General features: G+C 33.6%; 1 protein-coding gene across 3 annotated transcripts in view; it reads right to left on the bottom strand.

The window, feature by feature from the left end:
• Positions 1-12719, bottom strand: part of LOC119830250 — a 61263-nt gene that overhangs the window by 18831 nt on the left and 29713 nt on the right. For all 3 annotated transcript variants that reach the window (XM_038353193.1, XM_038353195.1, XM_038353194.1), the window contains exon 3: positions 5947-6022. The gene's annotated coding sequence lies outside the window, so the exon portion shown is untranslated. The remainder of the gene's footprint in view (positions 1-5946; positions 6023-12719) is intronic.

Raw genomic sequence — 12719 nt, 5'->3', positions numbered from 1 at the left:
AGCAATGTTGAAATAGAAATTGTTATTGAAGTGAAACTTCTTTAGAATCGTTGTGATTTCAAACCTGATGCAACGGAAGAACGACAGGTGAGAGACACAAATACAAAAATGTGTAGAATGAAGCCGGCAAAGAATGAGACAGAAATATACATACTATTTTATATTTTATATATATTCATCTCATTCTTTTGTCAATTTACTGAAGTCTCACTTCTATCGTGTGTGAATCGCACACACACCTTTTTTTGGAGAGAAAAAGATATACCGCAGGGGAAGCTGGGATGGACCGATAGTCACAATATCATAACTTTTTCTTTCTTTAAATTTCATCAAATCTTTCGAGCTATGTATACATTTCTCTTTGTTTATCTCTTATAAGTATGAATGTTCTTTTTAAAGAATTGTCTCTTTAATGGATAAACTGTAAAAGAACTTAATGACTACATAGTATAAAACAAAGTCGCTTTCTCTGTCCTTGTCTCTATGTATGCTTAAATCTTTAAAACTACGCAAAGGATTTTGATGGAGGTTTTCTAAGATAGATAGAGTGATTCAAGAGGAAGGTCTATATGTACAATAACGTCTATTAAACTACTCCCAATTAACGCGTGCGAAGCTGCGGGCAAAAGCTAGTTATGAAGTTACAACCGCTCGTGTAGAGCCAGCACACACCTGACATATTTATGAGCACTTTACATGTGAATGGGAGTTCAGTGGGCGCTGACATTGCACCTACTCATTCATTGCTTAATGCCCCAGTGGAATGCGACTGAAGGCATCATACCTTCTTATATACCGATATATGTGAAGAGAAGAAAACAATTTTTTCGTTATATTTCTTCTTGTATGAATGCTCTCAGATGAAATAGCGTCAAGCGTTTACCCATCATTAGTCTTGCGTTCTGAGAGCTGTTTAACCACTCTAATCAACCGACTTCGAAAATTATCTATAACTTTTCACTGGTTCAACCGATATTTAATATTCTTTTTTTTAGAAATTTTGAAAGAATAGAAAAAATTTGATCACGAGGCAGGATTCGAACCCGCGTATCTTGCCTAAGGATCACGGGTGGCCGAGAGTTGTTGCTACGGTTAGGCAAGATACGCGGGTTCGAATCCTGCCTCGTGATCAAATTTTTTCTATTCTTTCAAAATTTCTAATTTATAAAGCATTTCAATGCTATAAAACTAAAAATTAAATTCTTTTTTTTATTTAAATTTTGGTGCCTCCCATGCTGACAATTTAAAATTTTATGAATTTAAGTAAAATTAGTTTAAAAATAATTATATTATATTGATAGAGGTCGATATACCGATTATTTGTATCGATGTCAAATGTAAAAAATGGTCATTGAAAACGTGCAACCGTCATTAAACATATCGATATAAAATGACACAGCCACCTACCGAAAACACGCACCTTTCTGTAAAAACACTGCGCCTTCGCAAAAAATAACGAAATAAACCATCATTCTCAATAAACGCTTTCGAAACTAACTCATATTGCCTACGCAATAAGAGTGATACAGGCGATGGCTATATGATGTAATACGACCTCCCCAATACATTTTTGGTTATCCACTTTCACTTTTAACATCGATAATATATGCGAGTTTATTTTTTCATTACGTATGACAATACAAGTTAATGTAACAATGGACTACGTTTGTTTTTAAACATGTGCTTGATTACTTGTAATTATTTTCGCCGATTATATTATATTTTTCTTTTCTAAAACAATAGTAGTTTTATCCGAGTAACAAAGCTTTTCTCGAAAGTTCTTAAAAAAAACTTCTATTTTACATTTGATGTTATTTATACTTCAATACTGAAACAAAACTAGGTAACCTAAAGTTTTAATATCTTAACCAACAGTTGACAGTTAACGATACGTTAAAAAATGCATTATTAGCCATCATATGATTGACCATACGGCTTATTTTGGCCTAAATCTCCCAGTTTTCTTAACAAAAGCAGTAAAACATTTATGTTAGTGTTAGCTCGTATACCTGTATTGAGCTTAGTGACCTCGCGCCAGCCATGTCCTACTTTTCGACGAATGGATAGACTAAAATAATATTACATAAGCGGAATAAAACATGACACAAACTTCTAACAATTGTGGGCGGGATGGGGAATAGTCAATACCTGTAGATATATTATTTGTTTCTCGTCCTGCCTATACTATCATTATTCTTTTTGCCCTGGTTGACTGGAAGAGATCATTTCTAAGTGATAAGGTCGCCCAGGAAATTTTACTCTATTGTTTTAAGCTCATATCATTTTTAACTTTTCTTTGTACAGAAGTAAATTAATCCATGATCCAACAAACTTGCTTCTGATTTAATCAAAAAACGCGGTTTAAAATTTCGCGATCTATTGCGAAATTCTGATTACCTGGGGGTTTACCATGAAGTCTTAAAGCAATACTTATTCCAATGTGGAAAATTAATGGCCCGTATTGATCAGAATTTTTCCGCATTTTTACACCATGCACACATCCTTGCTAGGGCTCTAAATGGTAGCGATTATTTATATGCCTTTCCCCTTAAAACCAGGTAATGCAATCGCAGAGGTACTACTTCTGTTGTTCAAGGACCGAGGTGATCGCTTAGCATCCAGCGAACCACCAACCGCCCGCTATGACATAAGAAAAACTTAAACCATATATCATTCCTTTCAAAATTGTACCGTCGATATAATGTTATCGCTAAAACCATCGAACCAGTCCAAACCAGTTATGACTAAGAGCTGGTGACATACCGATAATAGTTACACAACACACCGGTATCGGAGATTGGGTCAGTTTTGTAGGACTCGAGCTGTTTGAACTGGTTATTTGCACTGGCTCCGCACGGGTATACATTGCTCGTTAGTTTTTAAATTTTTATCAGTTCTTATCAAAGCAGAGATGAATCTAGAAAAGTTATTTAAATTCGTTCAGCCGTTCTTGAGTTGGTCAGTCGAGTCTGTTCAGGTCAGGTGGTATTCAGCTACAGTAGCACCACTATTAGTAGTAGCACCATTTGTGCCCGCGGCTTTACTCGTGTAGCCAACTGACAGACACGGGGTTTATATTATGTTGTTTCTGTTACTATGAAATTTCCAACATATGACCTATCTTATTTGCTTTCTAGGGTCTCAAAATATCTCTCTACCATATTTCATCCAAATAGGATCCGTAGTTTAGGCGTGAAGAAGAGACAAACAAACAGAGTTACTTTCGTATTTATAATATTATAGATATAGCTTGAGGATAGTTTTTGGTGCCGCAAAAACTATCCTCAAGCTATACCACGCTCGCTGTAAAGTGTTCGAAACGTCGGGTTACTAATATAATGAATAAATCGCGTTTAAAATCCGTTAAAAAGTTTTTGATTTCTACTGTATAACACTAAATCAAACACAAGAAAATACTTTCTCGTTCTCTTTCTTATCATTTTCATTTTTATTTATAACAACATCCATACACACATTAGCCTCATACATTCACGATACTCAGTTAAAGAGACTCACTCCAGTCCACTACCAATCATTGAATAGGCGACCAATTAAAATACCACCATTGTGCGACACCAGAATGCACATAAATAAAACATTACGTCAATCAGGATTATCGGGAGACCATTTAGACTTTCGATCACTCGCTACAGCCTGACACGTGTCTGTACTAGAGCCTTTGTACAATTAAATAGATGTCTTTTATTTTTACTTGAATATAATAAACTAGCGTGCGTCCGCGGCTTCGTCTTTCTACTTCTTACTTCTCGTTCTTGTAGGGTTTTCGGGATAAATACTGTCCTATATCCTTCCTCGGCTCACAAACTAAATTTCATACAAATTGGCTTAGTGGTTTCGGCGGGAAGTAGTGATATTTTTATTATAACTGTTACTAAAACAATATCAGTTAAAATACCTTTATTTATTCTCGCAAAAGGACCTGTAAAATCTATGGTATCTAATCTAAAATCCTATTCTTTAATCTTTTTCATGAACATACATTTCTGCAATTATTATTTTTGGTAAAATTTCAATTAATTCAATTTATCGTTTAAAAAATTAACGTAACATTCAAATAGTGATGATGTTCCTTTAAATCCTGATCCTTTAAATATTATTCAGGTGAAATTTTTTAAAGTTATCTATCTAGTAGCTATAACTGTCACAATGCATTCTTCCGTTTTATTATTTTCTCCTTGAACGATCTCATTTCACTCAATATTGTATGTATATCAACAAAGTCCATTCAACCGATCCGATACTATGTGTATCTTACAGAAAAAATCCCACATTCATCACACGACACAATCCTGTTCCCTTCCCTAGAAATGGTGAGATATTTAAATAAACTCTACTTAAAATTTATCACACATACTCTACTTCTTTTTTGTTCTCTCGGCGATAAGTCGTCAATACCTTCTATATTATTCGCTAAGATATTTTTTCCATAAACAACTAGCAATTTGACGACGGACACTATGTAATTAAGAAGCAAATAGAAGTAATGAAAGGTTGTGAAATTGTTTCAGTGTATTGTAATTATAGATTACATTCTGTGTACTATGGAGTTAACAATTTAATAAGAGAGTATTGTTGAATGTTTTTGTACGTTTTCATTGTAAATCTTTATCCATTCTTCGAACATATTCGCTCTTTAAATGCGACATTTAAATTAAAAAAAAATGCAACTCATAATTGTTTATTTCGAACGAAATTACATATAACTTGTGATTACTACAAATCTAAATGCAGTTAATAATAATACCTAAATAAAATATGCATTAATAGTGCGTACTATATCTGTTTATTCATTAATTATAAACATTTATTATTACACAACAATATAAATACCAAAACAATTGACGTAATTTTGTTAAAATAAAAAAAAACACAATATTTCATCACATTGAAATTAAAAACGTGAAAATCCTCTGTGTAAATGAGTTTATATAAATATCATATACTTAACAAGATTCATAGACATAGAGCTGCATTGAAGTGTCATGTATAATGAACTGATCTTTAGATAGCCTAAACCTGCCTTGTTAGTTATCAATAAAATGTAAACCATAAATTTATATCAATAAAGTCGCATTTGTATTTATTTACCTTTAATCGTTCAATGCGTTGCAATGTTGCAAGCTATCGAGATAGCCCTGAGATATGTTAAAGTATTATATTGCCATATCTATGAGCAAAATAAACAATTAATTTTATTGATTTGAATAATCATTTTTTAACAAAAATTAAAATAAGTAACTTGTTCGTAAATGTTTATAAATAAATACACAATATATTATATTTCTGTGCTTGATAATTGTCTTTCGATATATGAACGTTTAATTTTTTAAAGGGCATGTGAATTAGTATCTATATCTTACGATTTTTAATCTATAACACCAGATAGTCAGAGCGCATTCACTATTAAATAACTACATTCCTTTTTCAAATATAAGAGAAACGTCAAAAATTCCCGCGTAAAATGTAAGGTTACGTTCACGTTACATTAACTCATCTTGAAAGCATTGGAGCTATTCATACTTCACAAGTACATATAATTGCGCTCTGAGCACATTCCCGCGCAAATTATTATAATTAGTGTAATTCAAAGCAATAAAGCACGTTAGATTCATGTAATTATAATGCGGTATGCTCGCGTTAAACAGTCTCTTAGAATACTCGTAAATATGTATTTTTTTATTCGCAGAAAACTTATTTTATGTAAGAGACTTACAGTCAATATTTTACGTATTCTGGATAAATGCGTCTATTTATATTATATTTGCACCAAAATTCAGCGCGATCCGTTCTGCACATACATGTTTTTGTAAAATTAAAAAAAATACGTAACTAAAATGATAAGTTTAGTTCATACTTTTATTATTAGAATAAAATTGTTATTTAGTAAATAAATACCAAACATGCAATGCGAATTAAAATACTTACATTAAGATTGGTTTTCTAACACAAGATGGCGGATTTCGTTCTGGCGGGAAAACTTCGTCACATCTTTGTCTCGTTTCTGCAAACAAATTAAATAAATAATTTTAATGAATACAGAATCCTAAATTATCGAAATATCACTTCTATCAACACACTAAAAATAAACACTCAAAATTTTTTTTTTTTTTCTTCTATTATGGCAATATTGTATTCTTACATAAGCATACTTTTTACTTTTTGAATTTTTTACAGTGTCAAAAAAAAGTTCCTATTTAAACAATAAGTAATATATACAACAGTAATAATAACGGTACTCAACTCACATCTTACTATCGCAATACCTATTCACATGTGCAAATACATCGAACATTTTTTTCTAACCAGTAACAAAAAAGGTTTCTTATTAGTAATCGAAACTTTTTGCTAATAAAAAATTGCTTTCAAATGCTATTGTATCTTTGATCAGATAGTCAATACATTGTAACTTGTACTGTATACACTTGCTGTAAAAAGTCCGTTACTATCACAATGGTGATAGCTGTGCCCCCGACTGCATTGTATGCAGATGTCGACAGACAATAAATACATAGTCTTGACGCCTACTGGCGTTCGAAACCTACTGTTTTAAAAAATCGTAAAGTGTACGTCGATGTGATGATGCGACTTAGTTTGAAGTATTTAGTTTTATATTAAGGCTAAATTTACAACTGTCGTCTTCACCTCCAGCCGCCGACAATGGGTTTATAAATTTATTTTTTAATAAAAAAACGTTCGTAGTCCTATACCTATTCCCGATGTCTCAAAAACCAAAGATTGATCAACTCTTAACCGTATATACTCGATTTTAAACCACCTAAACGAACATTTAATACAAACTTTGTACATTTATCAAGTATCGACGACAATGCATTATTTTAATTAGTTTATCTTATTATTCTGATTCAGATCGACAAGTTTCAACAATTTCCGTACGTATATACTAACAACAACAACACTTTGCTTGATTCTTTTGTTGTTTTAGGTTTATACTATATTTAATATTCAGTTATATCAGTTATAAATAAATCTTAACAATGAGAAATTTTTTGAAAGATTAAAAAAAAATTCTCTTCTCTCAAAAATTCTCATTTATAAAAGCATTTCAATGCTTGAAAACTAAAAAATTAAATCTAAACAAACTTTGTACTCAATTTATATATTCCCGCGGACTGCAAGTAAGTGGCAGTCAACAAAGCAAAGTTTTTCCGACATTCTCATACACATCACCGTTCATAGAATCACGGATCGTTCCACTCATAATATCGAATCATCGCTCCACCGACGAACGACTGTGGAATGACAATGAATGAGTCAATTTGTAACCAGCATGTCGCACGGAACAAACATTCTGAGTATTGGCGCGCACTAATCATAAATTACGCATAAACGTGTTGTAATATTAATTGAGTGTGTTTATTGCTTGCGAATGTTATTAATTTAGATACCGTTTACATTTTATCTGTGCTAAAAAAAGTATTTGACGTTAATCTGTGAGCACGTTAGGCGTAAAAAAGTACTTATTAGTCAAAGAAATCCTACTAATAATATAAATTCGAAAGTTTGTGAGGATGTGTGTGCGTGAGAGCAACAAGCTCTTTCACGCAAAAACTACTTAACCGATTGCAATGAAATTTGGTACGTAGATAGTTGAACAACTGGAATAACAAATACGCAACTTTTATCCCGATATTCCTACGGGATACGGATTTACGCAGGTGAAACAACGGGGTGCAGCTAGTATTCGTTTATTTATTCTATGAAATATACATATGCGCGGTTAAACTTTTTTAGTTAGATATCTATACAAGATAAACTATGTTGTCATCAGTCATCAACTTACTAAATGACTCATCTTATCGTTTAAAAAATCCTTTGACGCATGTTAGGCGCCAAGAGTCCGCCATTTTCTTTTCTAATTTTCATAAAACCAATGCTACTCTTACGATGATTTAAGTACAAACATTTTTTTAATAGATAAATCGACGTGATTGAACATTAGTATTATCGTTTTATTCATATTAATAAAAGATTATCATTGCGTTTGTGAACGAGAGTGTTAATTGTTTCTTAATTAACTACAACAATTATTATAGTGATTTAATTTAATTAAAAGAGTCATGTAATAAATTACATTTTACATTAAGATTAATATTAAATAGGGTAATGTCAAATTGAGTACAAAATCATAATTCAATTATTAGATATTAAATATTACTTTTTACTACGGAAATTGATGTAGTAATAATATTTTTATATAACATCTTAACAATTATTTAAATTCCATGAAAGTTTCTTATTTCCTGGTTATTCGGTAAGCATACGTACATCTTTATTAATTCCTACTATTTAAAATCCTGCTTTAAATTTAAAAATGCACGTAAATGCGTTAGAAAATCAGTAAAGTATACCAACCAACGCCAACCTTTAAAAAGTACTTAAAACTTTTTTTTCTCACATACCTCTGTTCAACCAGTACTATACACTAACCGACCGGCGAATTGCAGTTTTCCTTTTGTCGCTCAAGACCATGAGATAAAACCTTTTTTCTGTAATCACATGTTTATTTTTTATCTGTGGCTGTCAAGGTCGCGCGGGAACGGGTTGATACAAACGTCTAGTTAGCCAGATATGTCACGTGCCGGTATATTTAAAAGCTTTTTGTATGTCTTATTTATTTTTTTGATCGTACAATAAGGTGTTTCTGTTCTTTTTAACGGAGCATAATCGCGTTTAATGAAGTATTGAAGCCTTGTGTGAGCCGTTGCAAATATAAAATTGTCGTTTTAAGTTGTGTGAAGGTGCTGGATGAAGTCTGTGACCCAACAATTAAGATTGTGTTTTAGTTTTTGCACGAGCTATCTAAATATTTTTTAATGTTTATCGAAACGAAATAATTAAATATTAAATCGGGATGATATTCGAAACGGTTTATAAACAGTTTAAAATTTGTCATCTTAATATTTATTAATTACTTTTCTCGACACATTGTTTTGCGCGATGGACTCCTAAACTACTCAACCGATTTTAACCAAATTTGCACACCATGTGCAGTTTCATCGTACTTAAAATATAGGATAGTTTATATTATTTCAATTACGATAAATTACGACTACACGGGCGAAGCCGGGGCGTGCAGCAAATTTTTTTGTAAAATGTACTATTAGGAATTTTTAAAAATAGAACAGCATTCATTTTTAAAACTTTCGATATCTCCTAACACTTTGAATAAAAATATACTATTACTTCAAACTACATGCGTTTTAGAAGAAATCTTGGGTGATACAATCCACAGAGAACAAATGTAGCCTTCAAGGTTGTGAATAAAAATGTACTCAAACAGGAAATTGAGTCAGTGGTGATGCTATGACAAGAAACACACATGTAGGTATAGTTACAAGGATTCACTCTTCTAAGTTATGACTGACTAGCTGCGCCCCGCGGGTTCCCCCGCGTAAGTCCGTGTCCCGTAGGAATATCGGGATAAAAAGTTGCCTATATGTTATTCCAGTTGTCCAGCTGTCTACGTACCAAATTTCATTGCAATCGGTTCAGTAGTTTTTGCGTGAAAGAGTAACAAACACACACACATCCTTACAAACGTTCGCATTTATAATATTAGTAAGGTTAACCGAAGATTATTTTATCTGATTTTTGTCTCTGGAGATAGCTAGGAAGCTAGACAATATCATAGGCTTCATTTACCGCGTTGAAACATTACATTTCCATGGGAATTTACTTAGATTACTCATCAGAGTCGCAGGCGGAAAGCTATTATGCAATGAGTAAATGATAACCTTCTTTTATTTAATAAAATTAATACCAACCGGATGATCAGAACAAGGTAACACTACGATATCACGCTATCCAAAATATCTGACCTCAAAATTGTATAAACGAGGTATAATTTAATTTCAAAGCGTAGTTCCTTACAAAAACACAAATATTTTATGTTTAAGAATTATGTATGGAGCGTTTTAATTCAAAACCGTGATATCTTCTACGATATATCACAGGTAATATGCTACCGTATGTACTTTTATTTAAAGTCATAAACACAAGCCGCTATACCCGGTTCCACTCGGGTTGTCCCGGGATAACCAATTCAAATATAGCCCATGAATTTTGTGTGCATTTACTCAGATCTGATATACACACAACCCAATGAGAATCGGTATAGCCGTTTCGGAGAAGTATTGTAACTAACATGTAACAATGACACGCGAATTTTATATATAGAGAAGTCCACGAACATAATTATAATTGTACGTTAGTAACTCAATTATCATGTGAACTGTTTACCGATACAGATGTAATTTTTTTTTTATGTCACAGCGGGCAACTGAGCTGGTGGTTCGCCTGATGGTAAACGATCACCACCGCCCATGAACATTCGCAGAGGCTCAGACCTCTGAAAATGCGCTGCCCGCTTTTAAGGGATATGGGATAAGGAAAGGATTGATGACTGGAAAGAAGGAATGGACTGGGAAAAAAAAATTTGATGCCTAAATAGTTTACAATCTAGTTAAATTAAACTTTTTATCCCAAAGTCTCGGAGCTAGCGGCATGTCGCTTATAACATATTCCAAACCACTCCAGCCATACAAAAGACATCAACGATACTTCTGACCATTCCTACGAAAATGACTACAAACGAATTTCACCCTTACCACGCGTTCCTTAAGCATATAATTAAATAACACGATAATCAGGTTTCTCATAAGTCGAAGAGTAAACAAATCGTGAATAAACAATCGTGGACGGATGTCAAACAATTCGTCGATACGAAACGCAAGCATGTTTTGCATTCACAAGTTTTTTATTATGTTTTCGATTCTAGTTTTTATGTGTACTATGATAGGATTCACTTTCCTGCCAAACATAGGTGAATTGTTTTTCAAATACAAAAAGGCGTATTAGACAAACATGATAATCACTCTAAACACTAAATAAATAAGGTGCATTTTGGACTTATCACATTTCTATGAATTATTGGAAGTCCTTCTCCTTACAAGGAGGAAAAATAGCTTTAAATATGAACGAAAGTAAGTCAATTAAGGGATGGTTCATGTGGAAATCTTTAGCTATCGCGATTGCAGGCGAAGCCGTGGGAGTAAGCTAGCTTGTATCCACACGTGCTTGAATATCTAATAGTACCTTATCAATCAATAGCAGATCAGCGTTAATAAATGCCTCTCACTTTAGTATTTACTAGCTGCGTCCCGCGGTTTCACCCGCGTAAGGCCGTATCCCGTAAGAATATCGGGATAAAAAGTTGCCTATATGTTATTCCAGTTGTCCAACTGTCTACGTACCAAATTTCATTGCAATCGGTTCAGTAGTTTTTGCGTGAAAGAGCAACAAACACACACACATCCTTACAAACTTTCGCATTTATAACATTAGTAGGATAGGATTATGTGTATTCATTCATACAGAAACGAACAAAAATCTTTTTTATTGTCATAGTGAATTTCTAGCTCCAATTGGTTATTGCAACTCTAAGAAATTAATCGATTCTGTTAAGTACGTAAGTAGGGGACAAGTGAAACGCTCGAAGGATTGATTCGCACTGCTTTAATTAAACAACCGAACATAGGCGCGGACGCAGCCACGCACACATATACAACAGATTCTTATATACATACAGAAACACAAAGAAAAACAATACCTCCTTTGTGACCACTTCTTTCCCTTACACATACACACTACACACACACACACATACCCTAATATAGACGTAAATAAAACGATCAATGAACTACACTGATAATTAAGTTAGCACTTGAAAGATATGCTTAAACCTGTTCCCATGTTTTATTCGTTTGATCTAGAGTTAGCTGGTGAAATGTTATCCGAATGCGCCCAAAGTCGGGGTATGTTTTCGAATGCGTATATTTCTTTGACACAGTTTGTGGAGATTTCGCTTTTCGATAGGTTTAGATGAGCATAGATTTTACGGTGGCAACACCAAACCTCTCTAAGGTCAGGTGGTTAGGTGTTTAAGGCGGGACAACAATGCTTAGGAATTGAATTTATTTTCTTTCGCATTTATATGTAAGACCGCCTCATTGGTACAGTGGTTAACGCGTGAGCGTAGAACCGAGGGGTCCTGGGTTCAATTCCCGGTGGGGACGCACAAAAAATAATGTCTTGGTTTGGCAGGATACAGAAGGCTGATTACCTACTTGTCCGTGATCAGTGAAACAGGTGTACATCATCTGCCCCATGCCCCACTAGTTGCATGTGATTGTTGCTCTTTCACGAAAAAAACTACTAAACCGATCGCAATGAAATTTGGTACGTAGACAGCTGGACAACTGGAATAACATATAGGCAACTTTTTATCCCGATATTTCTACGGGATACGAACTTACGCGGGTGAAACCGCGGGGCGCAGCTAGTATTAACAAAAATACTTATAAAAATAACAGCTATTAACGAACAGGGCTAGCCCTAAGGTAACAAATATTACAACACAAGTAAAGCTTTCGTGACTCCAATGACCGTAATTATATGAACAATTCACGGCTGTCAGAGCATTACTGTCACACACTACAGGTACTGTTATGACGTTTTAGGGTACCATATTGTAGTTTTAAGAAACATTGATGTATATCTTCTCGCATATATGTGGGGGTGTGAAGTCCCGTGTCCCCTAGTGGGGTATGGGGCAGATGATATACTTAGTCTGGCCATAAATACTGTTACACTTAATTATAAAAAAATATTACATTTGA

This window comes from Zerene cesonia, chromosome 11 (assembly GCF_012273895.1).
Source record: "Zerene cesonia ecotype Mississippi chromosome 11, Zerene_cesonia_1.1, whole genome shotgun sequence".
NCBI lineage: Eukaryota > Metazoa > Arthropoda > Insecta > Lepidoptera > Pieridae > Zerene > Zerene cesonia.
This window is presented reverse-complemented; position numbering and strand designations above follow the sequence as displayed.